Source organism: Equus caballus, chromosome 3, assembly GCF_041296265.1.
Source record: "Equus caballus isolate H_3958 breed thoroughbred chromosome 3, TB-T2T, whole genome shotgun sequence".
NCBI lineage: Eukaryota > Metazoa > Chordata > Mammalia > Perissodactyla > Equidae > Equus > Equus caballus.
The window spans coordinates 20,005,260-20,017,616 of NC_091686.1; the positions used below are offsets into that span (position 1 = coordinate 20,005,260).

The 12,357-nt window shown below is 36.7% G+C and overlaps 1 protein-coding gene across 1 annotated transcript in view; it reads left to right on the forward strand.

The window, feature by feature from the left end:
- The window catches only part of ZFHX3 (zinc finger homeobox 3), a 1,295,343-nt gene that overhangs the window by 45,582 nt on the left and 1,237,404 nt on the right, over positions 1–12,357 (forward strand). The window contains exon 2 of the mRNA XM_023637235.2: positions 12,133–12,283. The gene's annotated coding sequence lies outside the window, so the exon portion shown is untranslated. The remainder of the gene's footprint in view (positions 1–12,132; positions 12,284–12,357) is intronic.

The following is a 12,357-nucleotide window of genomic DNA, read 5'->3' on the forward strand; positions in this document are numbered from 1 at the left end:
CTTCAGAAGCCAAGAGTAAGGTGACCATCTAAGTGTGTAGGTGACTTGAAGGTGTGATCTTGACCCATATCCCTTAGGGTGCATCAGGACATTTCCTGCACTGGTCAGTCATATACGTAGATACCCGTAGTCTTGGGATCTGAGAGCCTTTAGGATAGCCTCAAAGTTAGCCCCATTTGAAAATCTGACTAATGCAGCAGCACTACGTGTCCCATAACTGCACTTACACCTTCTTCAGCTGCAGCTTCTGTGATGCCAACAGGAGAGGTCAGGAATGGTGGCAATTTTGTAAGCTAATAAAAACTATTATGGGATTATAAAACTCAACCTATATGCAAGGCTTTTATGTGCTCCTGTTTTAGTTACATTTTGTCTTTCTTTCTTTCCTCCCCCCGCCCCCCAACATCACTCTTAGGCTATTACAGAGTTGAGGGAGGAATCCCTTGTGGATTGTGTGAGCTTCAGAGAAATGAAGCAAATAGACAAAAAAGACTCAGTTCTCTGTTCTTACTGTCTACATGAACACCCACCCACTGTTTCATTTTCACAGTGAACGGGGCCTAATATGAATCACATTACAAACTACAGAGCTTCAATTAAGTGATTCAATCACTCTGTTTTGGTCATTATTCAGAATTGACAGAAAGTTTTCCTCTTCCTCCCAGAAATCGCTGATAGTCCTTTGGGAGAACTAAATAAAGACACTGTATTAAGAGGAACGTTAAGAAATCTGACAAATGAGAACAACAGACAGCAGAAGTCAGCAGATGTTCAAAGGAAAGTGACTACAACCTCTCACTGCAATTTCAAAAAATCCCCTTCTCGAATGATTAATAAAATGCTCATGTACTTTCTAATGTGTTTTTCTCACGACATGATGTATTTTAGTAGGCACATCTGTGGGTGTAGTGGGCTTTTCTTTTACAAAAGATCTGAATCATAGGATGGAATATCTATTTAAGTTTGTTTTTAAAAATGCAAATATTGAAATATAACATAGCAAAACTATACACTAATCACTAACTCTCATCCTCCCTAGCATTCGATCAGAATAGCAAGCTACTGCTCATCAGTAATACAGATATGAAATTAATACTGTTGGCCATATGGCTGCGTCTCTTTGAGCTTAAAGGAATGAAGAATAAAAAAAAAAATCATCCCAAATTGATCGTTTTCCTACATCCTTGTGCATCACTTTAACATCAGAATCCCTTGTTAATGTCATGTCACTCTTCCTGTTCCCCTTTGTTTTCAAGGCCATCAGTTTCACCCCACTGTAGCCCCAGACCATCACGATAAGACCTGGCCCTTGTTGTTCTAAGGAACTTCTCCACTGGACTGGGCAATTGGAAGGCTCTGGGTAAATATTGTTGAATGAATACAATGGGTCTCATTCTCTTTTCTTATCATTTCTCTCAAAACTCATCCTATCTACCAGCCTTGATTTTCTCTGCCCTTTACTGGCATCTCCAATCATCCTAGTCTCTTGGTTTCATCCAATCTATTTGGTAGAATTCTGTGATTATCCGTCTCAAGGGTGCCCTCTCCGGCCCCTTACGATACTTTACCTCTTGCAGTTTGTCCGGTTTTTACCTCTCTGATTCACAACCCCACCCCTATTAGACACACACACACACAGACACAGACACATACATACTTTTCCTCTTCACAGCATGCAGTCAACAGTAGTATACACCAAGTCCTGGCCTCTTCCCTCTGCTTTTTTCAATTTATACTCATTGTAAATAATTTATGGTCTCTATTCAAGTGTGGCTTGATCTTCTAATTTAAGAGAGATCAGACTACCTAGTAGGACTGCGTATCCTAAAGTTGACACATTATTTCATAGCCCTTAGGACTTTCCTTTTATATTTTTCTAGCAGTCTCAGAAGATGTTTCTTTTCTCTTCTCTAAAGCTGATCCCTATATTTTGGAACCACAGCCCCATACTTAGTCACATTCACTGCTTCCTTGAAATCTTCTGTTGTTCTAGTCCTGTTTCAACTTATTTTCCCCTTGGTTTAGCATTTAATATTTTTTCTTCCAGTTTTCTTTTCTCTCCCAATCTAGATCATTAGTTATTTAATTCATTCATTAATTGGATATACATTTTTAAAGAGATACAACCCCTCATCTGTTTGGTTCAGATAAGAAAAATAGGATGAATGCTTGACTCATTTCGTTACTTATCTGTTTTCAAGATAATGAATTATTTTCTTATGCTCCAAGGTGGCCGACAAATTTCTTTAAGAAGTTATTTTGTCATGAACTCATGGATTGAAACATTTGATAGGTTTCAATCCTTACTGAAGCTCAAGTTATCCTAGCTTTGGCCAATGGGAGGCTCTTTAAATTTGCTCCTGAGTCTTTGGCATGACCCTAGTGGTCTTTGATAGCTTTCCTGCTATGTGCGATAACAAAACATTCAGGCTCATTTTATTCATTTCCCACTGAAGACTTAGAGTCAGTTATTTCTCCAAGAAGCCCTGTTTTCTTTTGGTAGGAAATGGTGTTTTATCACCATGATCTGGGCACTAGGGAAGTTCGCTATTTTTCTTTTTTCTTTTTTTTTAACATTGACAACAGTTGTGCCAATCTTTTTTTTTCTTTTTCTCCCCAAGTCCCCCCCTAGTACCTAGGTGTATATTTTAGTTGTGGATCCTTCTAATTGTGGCATGTGGGATGCTGCCTCAGTGTGGCCTAATGAGTGGTGCAATGTCTGCACCCAGGATCCGAACCAGCGAAACCCTGGGCCACCGAAGCGGAGCGCTCTCACTTAACCACTTGGCCAGGGGCTTGCCTCCCCTTGCTGTTTTTCATTGTATCCTTTCTGCAAAATGCCTGCAGGAATTTTGACTGGGATTACATTGAGTCTAAAGATCAATTTGGAGAGAATTGACCTCTTACCAATATTGAGTCTTTTGGTATATCACTTCACTTATTTAGGCCTTTAATTTTTCTCTGTATACAAGAGAACACTGTATACACATTTTTGGGTCAAATTTATACCTATGTGTTTCTTATTCTTTGTTAATGTAATTGGTATTGTTTCTTTACTTTCATTTTTCAATATTTTTCCTTGCTAATGTTTAGAAATATGGCTAATTTTTGTATCTTGACCTTGTGTTCTGTTACTATGTTGAACACATTTATTAGTTGTAGTTTAAAAAAAATTATTTTTATAGAATCTGTAGGACTTCCTATGTAGATGACAATGTTCTCTCTGAATAAATACAGTTTCACTTATACTTTCCAATCTGGATGCATTTTCTTTCTTTTCCTTGCCTTATTCACTGGATAAAAACCAACAATATCATATTGAATAGAAGTGAAGCTGGACATCTTTGCCTGTTCCTGATCTAGAGAAAAAGTATTCATTATTAATCAGTCTTTTACCATTAACTATGCTCTCAGGTATAAGTTTACATAGGTGTGTTTTATCAGGTTGGGAAAATTCTCTTCTATTCCTAGTTTGCTGAGAGACTTTATTAGGAATGGAGGTTGACTTTTGTCAAATAGTCTTTCTCCATCTATTGAGATGATCATGGGTCTTTCTTTTTTAGTTTGTTAACATGTTGAATTACATTCATTGATATTTGAATATTAACCAAAACTTGCATTCCTGGGGTTAAAACCACTTGGTCATGCTGTATTACCCATTTTATGTATTGTTGACTTTAATATGTTAAAGTCTTGTTAAGAATTTTTCCATCTATGTTCATGAAGGATATTGGTTTGCAATTTTCTTTTTTGTAATGTCTTCAGTTTTGATATCATGGTAATGCTGGCTTCATAAAATGTGTTGGGAAGGATCATCTTCTTCAATTTTCTGGAGGAATTTGTGTAGAGTTCATAGTACTCCTTTCTTAAGTATTTGGTGTAATTCACCAGTGAAACCATCCAGTTTCTGGGCCCGGAGTCTTCTTTGTGGGATAGATTTTAACTGCAAATTCAATTTCTTTTATAGACATAGAGTTACTAAAGTTATCTATTTCTTTTTGAGTGAGCTTTGGTAGTTTGTGTCTCTCAAGGAATCTGTTCATTTATATAGGTTGTTGAATTTATCAGCATAAAATTCTTCATATTTTTTTATTATCCTTTTCCTATCTGTAGGATCTGTAGTGATGTCACCTGTCATTCCTGATATTGATAATTTGTATCTTCTTTCTTTTTCTCCTGGTCAGTATGGTTAGTAGATTCCTGAGAAAAGATTACCAGGGATAGGTGGCCGGCCCCATGGCTGAGTGGTTAAGTTTGCGTGCTCTGCCTTTGGTGGCCCAGGGTTTCACTGGTTTGGATCCTGGATGTGGACATGGCACCACTCGTCAGGCCACGTTGAGGTGGTGTCCCACATGCCACAACTAGGAGGACCCACAACTAAAGATATACAACTATTTACTGAGGGGATTGGGGAAGAAAAAAAAAAAGATTGGCAACAGTTTTTAGCTCAGGTGCCAATCTTTAAAAAAAAAGGAGGATTGGCCGCAGATGTTATCTCAGGGCTAATCTTCCTCAAAAAAAAAAAGTAATAGAATTAAAAAAAGATTACTAGGGATAAAGTGTTATTTCATAAATAAAATGATAAAGGGGTCAATTTATCAAGAGGTACAATGTTTATGTACCTAATAACAGATCTTCAAGATATACTAGGCAAAAACTGATAGAAATGCAGGAGAAATAGACCAATCAGCAATCATACTTAGAGGTTATATCACTTCTCTCACTCATTGATAGAACAAGGAAACAAAAAATCAGGAAGGACATAGAAGACTTGAATAACTTTATCAATCAAGCTTCCCTAATTGTCTTTTATAGGCCATTCCACACAACAACAGCAAAATATGCATTCTTCTCAGGTGACTATGAAATGTTTGTCAAGATAAACCATATTATGATCTATAAAACAAATCTCAATAATTTAAGAGGATTCAAATTGTATGAAGTATGTGTTCTGATTTCAATGGAATTAATTTAGAAATCAATAACAAAAATATGAAAAACGTCCCAAATATTTGGACAAAACAGCATACTTCTAAGTAAGCCATGTGACAAAGAAGAAAGCAAAGGGAACTTAGAAAGTATTTTTAACTGAATAAAAATGAAAGCACAAAATAACACAATTTGTGGCTGCAACTGGAGCAGCACTAGAGGAAATTTATGGCACTAAATGCCTATATTAAGAAAGGAAAAATAGTCTCAATGCCGTGACCTCACCTTAAGAAACTTCTACTTTCTGCCTTAGAAGGAAAAGGGAGAAAATTAAACCAAAGCTAAGCAGAAAAAAGGAAATAGAAGATAAGAGCAAAAATAATTGAATAGAAAGCAGAAAAACAGAGAAAAACAGTGAAACCCAAACTGGCTTATTAAGAACCTCCTCTTCCTCCCCAAAAGAGGGTGGAAGACAGTAAAGGTCCCTGCTCACATGGAGCGTATGTCCTAGTGGGATAAGATTCAAAAAGAATTAAAAGATAATCAATCAAGAAATAAGAAAAAATGAGTTTATCAAGAAAATAAAATGGAGATGACAGTATACTTTAGAATTAGTGGTCAGAAAGGCCTGTCTGGGTGGGGATAGTGTCACATTTTATTCAAGGCCTGAATGACAAGAAGGTACTGGTTGGGCCAAGATCTGGGGAAAAACTATTCAAGGCCGAACTAAAGGCTGGTGCAAAGGCCCTGTGGGAGGCAGGATAATGTGAGATACACTTTTATCTTGTTTAAGCCATCATTACTTGGAGTATCTTTTTTTCATCCTTTTGTTCCCAACCTACTCATGAAAATTTATTTTAGGTATGTCTCATTTAGATAGCATCTAGCTGGATTTTTAACCTGGCTTGAGAGTTTATCTTTTTAAACAGGCTTTAAACTTATTTATATGTATTATAATTATAGACACATTAGTTGTATGCCTGCCATCTTATATTTTTCCATATATGCTATCTTGTTTCATTTTTTCCTTTTCTTTTGTCAAATATATAACTTTTTACTTCCGCTTTTTCCTGCTCCATTAGTTTCTATACTGTTTTGGGAATTATATATAATTCCTATGGTGTTTTTTTAATAATCACATTCAAATTTATATTTTTCTTCAATGTCTAAAATTAATTATTGTGTATTTATTACTCATGTACAAAACAAGAATCTTAGCATACTTCTCACTTTCTCCCATCCTGTCAGTTTCTATGTTAGAATTATCTTGGATTTTAATTCTAAATTGTTATATATTTTGAAATCAATAATTACTTAAACTAAATTATCAGTTTTATTAGTTTCTTTGTTTAGCACTTTTTTTGTCTGCCATGCCTTCCTCCTGGTCCTTTGTGTTCTTACCTTTATTCTAGCATAATCACCTTATATGTTTGTTGATCTCCTGCTGGATGATGGGTGAAGGCTCACTTTTGTATCTCTGGGACTTGGCCTGTAACAGATGTGTTGTAAATGTTTGTCGAATGAATGTAAGTCCCGCTGCTCCTTCTCAACCCTCTGCTTTGATTTGCTTCATTGTGTTTTTAGGTTACCTCCTTCTTGGTTTAGATCCTTAAATGGTACCAGAACTACAAGGGTATCTTCTCTGTGTTGGGTGCATCACGGGGACATCAGAATTGGCAGGAAACAGATGGGACTTAGGGCTTAAGGAGATCTCCTGAGAGGAGGCATGTTTGCTCTGCCATTTGACCCTCAGTCAACTGCTGAAATTTATTTCCTTAGACATTTAAATGTGTGGTGGCTCAGAGTACTTTACAGGGTTGAGATGGCAGAGGGATGGAACACTAATGGAGGAGCAGCTATGCTTTGAGTATTCCAGATATGAGAATGCAGGAATCATGCATCTCAGGTCTCAGATATGGGAGAAGTCTTTAGATGACATATCTATTTATGTGGTCATACAGTTGGAATATGAGACTCAAGGCAGGATCATTCCATAAAGATTATTATTGACTGATTTGTCTTGCCATGTTTTCATTGTCATTCAGAGGGAAAAACACCGTAGTGCATGGAGAAATATTCTACGAAATCCTAGATGTATTGGAAATTTACCATAAGCCTACATTTTACATTGACTAAATTTCTTTCTATTACTTCATTGCTCAGGATACCACGCTAAACTTTTTCCTCTTTTGGTTACACCTTAAAGGCGTTTATTGGCTATTATCATGAGTCCCTAGCTAACTCTATTGTCGTTTGGCCAGACAGTTCGTTATTAATTTTTACTTTTATTCTCTTTATCTCTTTAGTTCTGCCCTTTTTATTTCTACTTTCCCCCTCTCTCTCTGGCTTATGTCTACGTAACTCCAGGCTTTGTTCCACCAGGCTTAAGAGAGTTATTTGAGCAGTCCCTTTTGTTTTCCTTAAGATGGAAAGTACCATCAGAGACCAAGAGCAATGTTGACACAGAGGAGGAGAAGATAGGACACTCACCTGGAGCCTACACCAGAGGGGATCCTGCAGTTATGGTGAGGGGCTACAGTAACATGAATCCAAGCAGCACCAGGATGGTCCTGCCTCCGTTTCCTTTCCACCTTTCCTTCCCCCGCCCTCCTGAGTCTCTTTGGAACCTACCAGAGCACACAAAGTCAGGCATCTGCAGCCTCAGAGAGTAACTCTGATTTTCTTTTCCTAGTGATCACCAACACTTACCTTCACCATCAATAAGAAGAGACTCAGGAACAAGACAGCCAGGTTCAGACTTTCAGAAGGAGGCTGAAGGAATATGGTGTGTGTGTGTGAGAAAGGAATTTTGCCGTAGTCGATGTTGAGGCCTGCAATTAGTAGCCTGATAGTTGACTTCTTGCCTTTCTCTATGGAGTGCCCAGTCTCTGAACTATGTAAAATATTCAAGCGTTTAAAATCTACACTCTCATGAGATTTCACTCAGAACAAGCCTTTATGAATATTCATGTTGAAGTATTTAGCCTCAGGGTGTGAAATATTAATCTCTTACCTGAGTTTTACATCTAATTCTTTTTCAATGACACAGAGAAAAATTAAATGTTACTTGCCACCAGGGGCATCATTAGGACAAGCTCTTTAGGTTAAAGCTCTAAAAGAATAACTCACAGTCTTAATTTTTTGCTGTTTCCCATCACGCAACAGGAAAAATTTACAAAAGCATTACCATATTTTTGTTCAGTTGCAACTTCCTATCTATCCAGATTTGACAAGCAAATAATATTAAAGGTCAATTTCTAAGTAGTGAATATGAGCAATCCAAGTTATTTTTTTGTATTAGATTTGTTCTGAAGAGCACATGTCTAGAGATGACAGTGCTTATCAATAGAAACTATGAAGAGAGATGCACTGCGATGAATAAGCCATGAAAATAAGTCCTCTAAGTTGAGCAGGAGAAATTAAGAAAGAGTACTGCGTTACATTTCTATTGTGCGTGTTTGCTTGTATTTTGTTTTTTGGTGGTTCCTTGAGAACTTTTTCCTGCAGGGGTGGGATACATGAGGAGTGGAGGTAAAAAGGCAGCTGAAGGGTGATTTTTTAATTTTTTTTAATTATAAAAATAAGTATTCATTGAAAAAATTAGAAATAACAGATAAATAAAGGTACAAAATACTTCTGAACCTAACACCAGGAAAAACCACCACTATAATTTCAATTTCTTTTATTTAGTCTTTTAGTCTATATTAAAAATTCAAGTATATACATTTTACAGAAGCAGAGTCACACTGTACTGTTTTGTAATCGACTCTATTTCAGTAATTGTTATGACAGTTTTCTTGGCATCATTTTAAATAGTTGCACAGTATTCCATTATATGGATGTATTATAATTCATTTAAATAGATATTTTAAATATTTGTTAGTTTCCGATTTTATGTTATTACAAATGGCATTTCAGTGAACATTCTGAAAACTAAATTTCTGCGTATATCTATTATTTCCTTATTCTTAGGATAAATTTCCAGAAATGGGATTGCTTGATTGAATAGTATGCATATTTTAGCACTTTAGGTATATATTGTCAAAGTGCCCTCCAGAAACTATGTACCAGTTCATGCTTCTACACCTTCCCTAAAGCCGGTCATTATCATGAAAATATATATATATTTGCTAATTTTATAGGGAAAAGTTAGTAACTGATTGCTTTTAATTTTAACTGATTTACAATTCCACCTTTATCTCATATAAAGTATATACTTTTTAAGGGTAATTTCTTGAGGAAGAGTCAAAGAGCAAAGGAAAATTTTCCTCTCCTTTCTGTTGGAAGGAGGTAGAATCCTTTCAAAAGAAATGTTTATTTCGTGTGAAGGATTAGTAATAATTCCATAGCTGTGACAGTCACTGCAGTGGTAGGGCACCCCTCTCTTGAGACACAGATCTTTTTCCACATCTTTTTATTGTAATTAAATTCAATATGATGAGATTTTACTTGGATATAATTCAGCAAATTTACATTTAAAAAACTAATTGTGAGTTTGTAGATTGATTCTATCCCAGGAGTCTAATGATTGAAATAGTCTGATTCAGGGTTAAAATTGAGAATCGAATGGGTAGTCTTGGGCATAGGCTAACAGGAATAAGTAGATGACTTTCATGTCTTGGGTTTAATCCTAGCTGGAGAGAAGAATGCCAGATAGCATGAGAGGATAGTATTCGAACCAATAAATATTATTTATATTCTTCTAGAAGAATTGCTATTATAATAATGAAAATGTTAGTTTGGGCTAGGATAGTCACTAATAAAAGTTCACTAACATATAGATGGATTGGCCTCACTAGCTCAATTTTGAACTCTGCTAAAAGGTTATATCCATTTATTTTGGCAGCTTGGTTGGAAGATCAGCCTGGGAATTGGGAAATCCAATGAGAAAATGTAGCCTGGAGGCATCTTGCTTGTGTCTATTTATGTAAATGCTGCTGGAAGTCTGTTATCACTCCTGCTTACTACTGGGATTTTGGGAGGTATTGGGCAAAAACATGATATTAGACGATCCATTTTATTGATCACTTTTGTTCTAAGAGAGTGATTACTCAAGATAACCATTGTTTCTGTTACCCCTTATTCACCTCTTTTAATCTTTTTTTCATCTTTCTCCTGTCCCAAACACCTTATTGCCAGACTAAATGTACTAAAGAACATTGAATTCACTGAATTATATACAGGTCATATCCTATCATGCCAAAATCCTGTTGCAAATCTTGAGTGGCTGCCCTTGCCTGTGGAATTACTTAGCCATCGTTTATCTGCCAATCAAAGCCCATTGCAATAATGGTCATTGCCTGCCTTTCCGGTTTCATCTTTCAAGATTCATCTAGTTTTGTACCCTGAATAGAACTCTTGCTTTCCTACTTTCTTGCCTTGACAAAAAACCCGAAAACTTCTCTCTCAACCTGGAATGTGCTTTCCCTTCAAGACCCAGAACATATATTCCTGTCCCTGACTTCTAGTTGAAATGATTTATTTCCTCTGACTTTCTATGTATTTTATTCATACTCCCTTTAAGACAGTGTTGATCACCTTCTGCCTTATTTTATAGTGGTTTATATACTTGTCTTAGTCCTCTTATAGATTAAAAATTGCTTGGGATAAGGAAGTGCATTTTGTTTCCTTATTTTTGAATTCCTTGTAGGACATAGTACAGTGTGAGTGTACATTAGGTTATCAATAAGTGCTTAAATGAAGATGAATTGAGAAATTATTGGCATTCTTATTATTAATGTAATCGTGTGTGTATTTAATTATGATAGATGGTAAATTTTGATGCCATCCGGAACTTCCAATTTCTGTGCATAGAAACAAAGACTGCTCTTTTTCAAAGACTCTGCTAAATCTTTTTTGTAAAGGCAGTTTGAAAAACTTTATTTTTTTAAAAACAATTTGGAGGGAAAATTTCCAGTCTTATAAAGTAGCATGCAAGGCTGATCTGAGAGATGGCAGTGAACATAAAGTATGTGAATTTTCTTTTTGCCCAATTTCTTGATTGTATCAAGGCCATGTGCCACCATCCCCACGGAATTTAAACCTCAGGCATTTTTTGGTTCTCTTTCTTATAGTCAAGCAGTCACTGTACTTAATTAATCTTTTTAGACAACAGCTTGTGGATTCATTGCCTCCCCTCTAGCTCAGCCTGAATCACTTTAATAACCGCCTCTCTTTCTCGAGCATTCCCACTCTCAGGGCGCTGGAAGCAGTCTCTTCAGAGTCATCTGCAGAAATGTCATCAATAAACCCCTACCCAGACATCACTCATGGCTTCCTATTGATGAAATCCAGACTCAAGCCTTGCAGTCCATGCTCTGAGTAATCTGGTTCCATTCTACCTGGGTGACCTAACTTGCCTCCTTTTGTGAAAAAGGGTACTTTTTCCCTAGAGAACCATATCTTGGAGATCTTTCAAATCCAGCATGCTTAATTTTTTTATAAGCCATCCCCATTTTGTGCTGCAGGAAGCAGATTTCTCCCTTCCTTCTCTCTTCAAACTTTCTTTCTCTGGCCAGGTCCTATTTCCTCCCCAGGAATTCCCTGATGTTTCAGCCTCCCCTCTCTGGCCCATTTATTATTGTCTGGTTTGCCCATTTGGGCCTTGTTGCCCAGCTGTTGTATGTACCTGGTTTCCCCTGATAGATAGCCCTTGCACATGGTTGGTACTTGGGTAAATGTCTAATGATATAAGGTGAGAATCAAGATTTGTGCTTCTTTTGTGTTGCCCTGGTGCTTAGCCGATGCTAGGGAATACCCGGTGAACATTTGAGGGTCTTTAACTCGGGGAAAATTTCTCTTTACAATAGATCATGCTGCCTTTCAGAAGTTTTAAGACATTTTCATGATAATTTTATCAATTATAAATTTTTCTTTTCTTCTGCCCAACTTACAAAACCCTTATAAAAAACTTTGGGTTTTACTGAAGCACCTTTCATATGATAATTTTAGAACACATGATAAATAAATGAAATTTAGCATCTTTTTGTGCATGGCCAGGGTAGATTTGTGCCTGAACCACAGTGTAAGTTGGCCATTGGTTAGAGCTGGGCATTGAATGTAGGGCTCAGGACCTCCAGCCTGTCTCCTTGTGTCAATTTAAACCAACTTCTACAAAATTTGTTTAAAAGCAACCTAAAGCAACTTGGGGATTCTCTGAGTTTACAGGAGTTAATGATGGGATTTGTGTGTTCTCTGTTGCAGGCTGGTCCGGCCCAGATGATAATGTGCAGTGGCAGCCCCCAAAGAGAGAGATGATGGCCCACTGTCTGAGTAGAAGGAAGGAAACAGGACAAGAGCTTTCCGATGGCCACTTTGAAAAGTCTGCCCTTTCTCTTTCTCTCTCTTCTCCAAGGTATTTAAAATGTATTTATTATACATCTAACTATTATTAAAAACTAATCATGGCAATTTTCCCCTTGTCCCAAA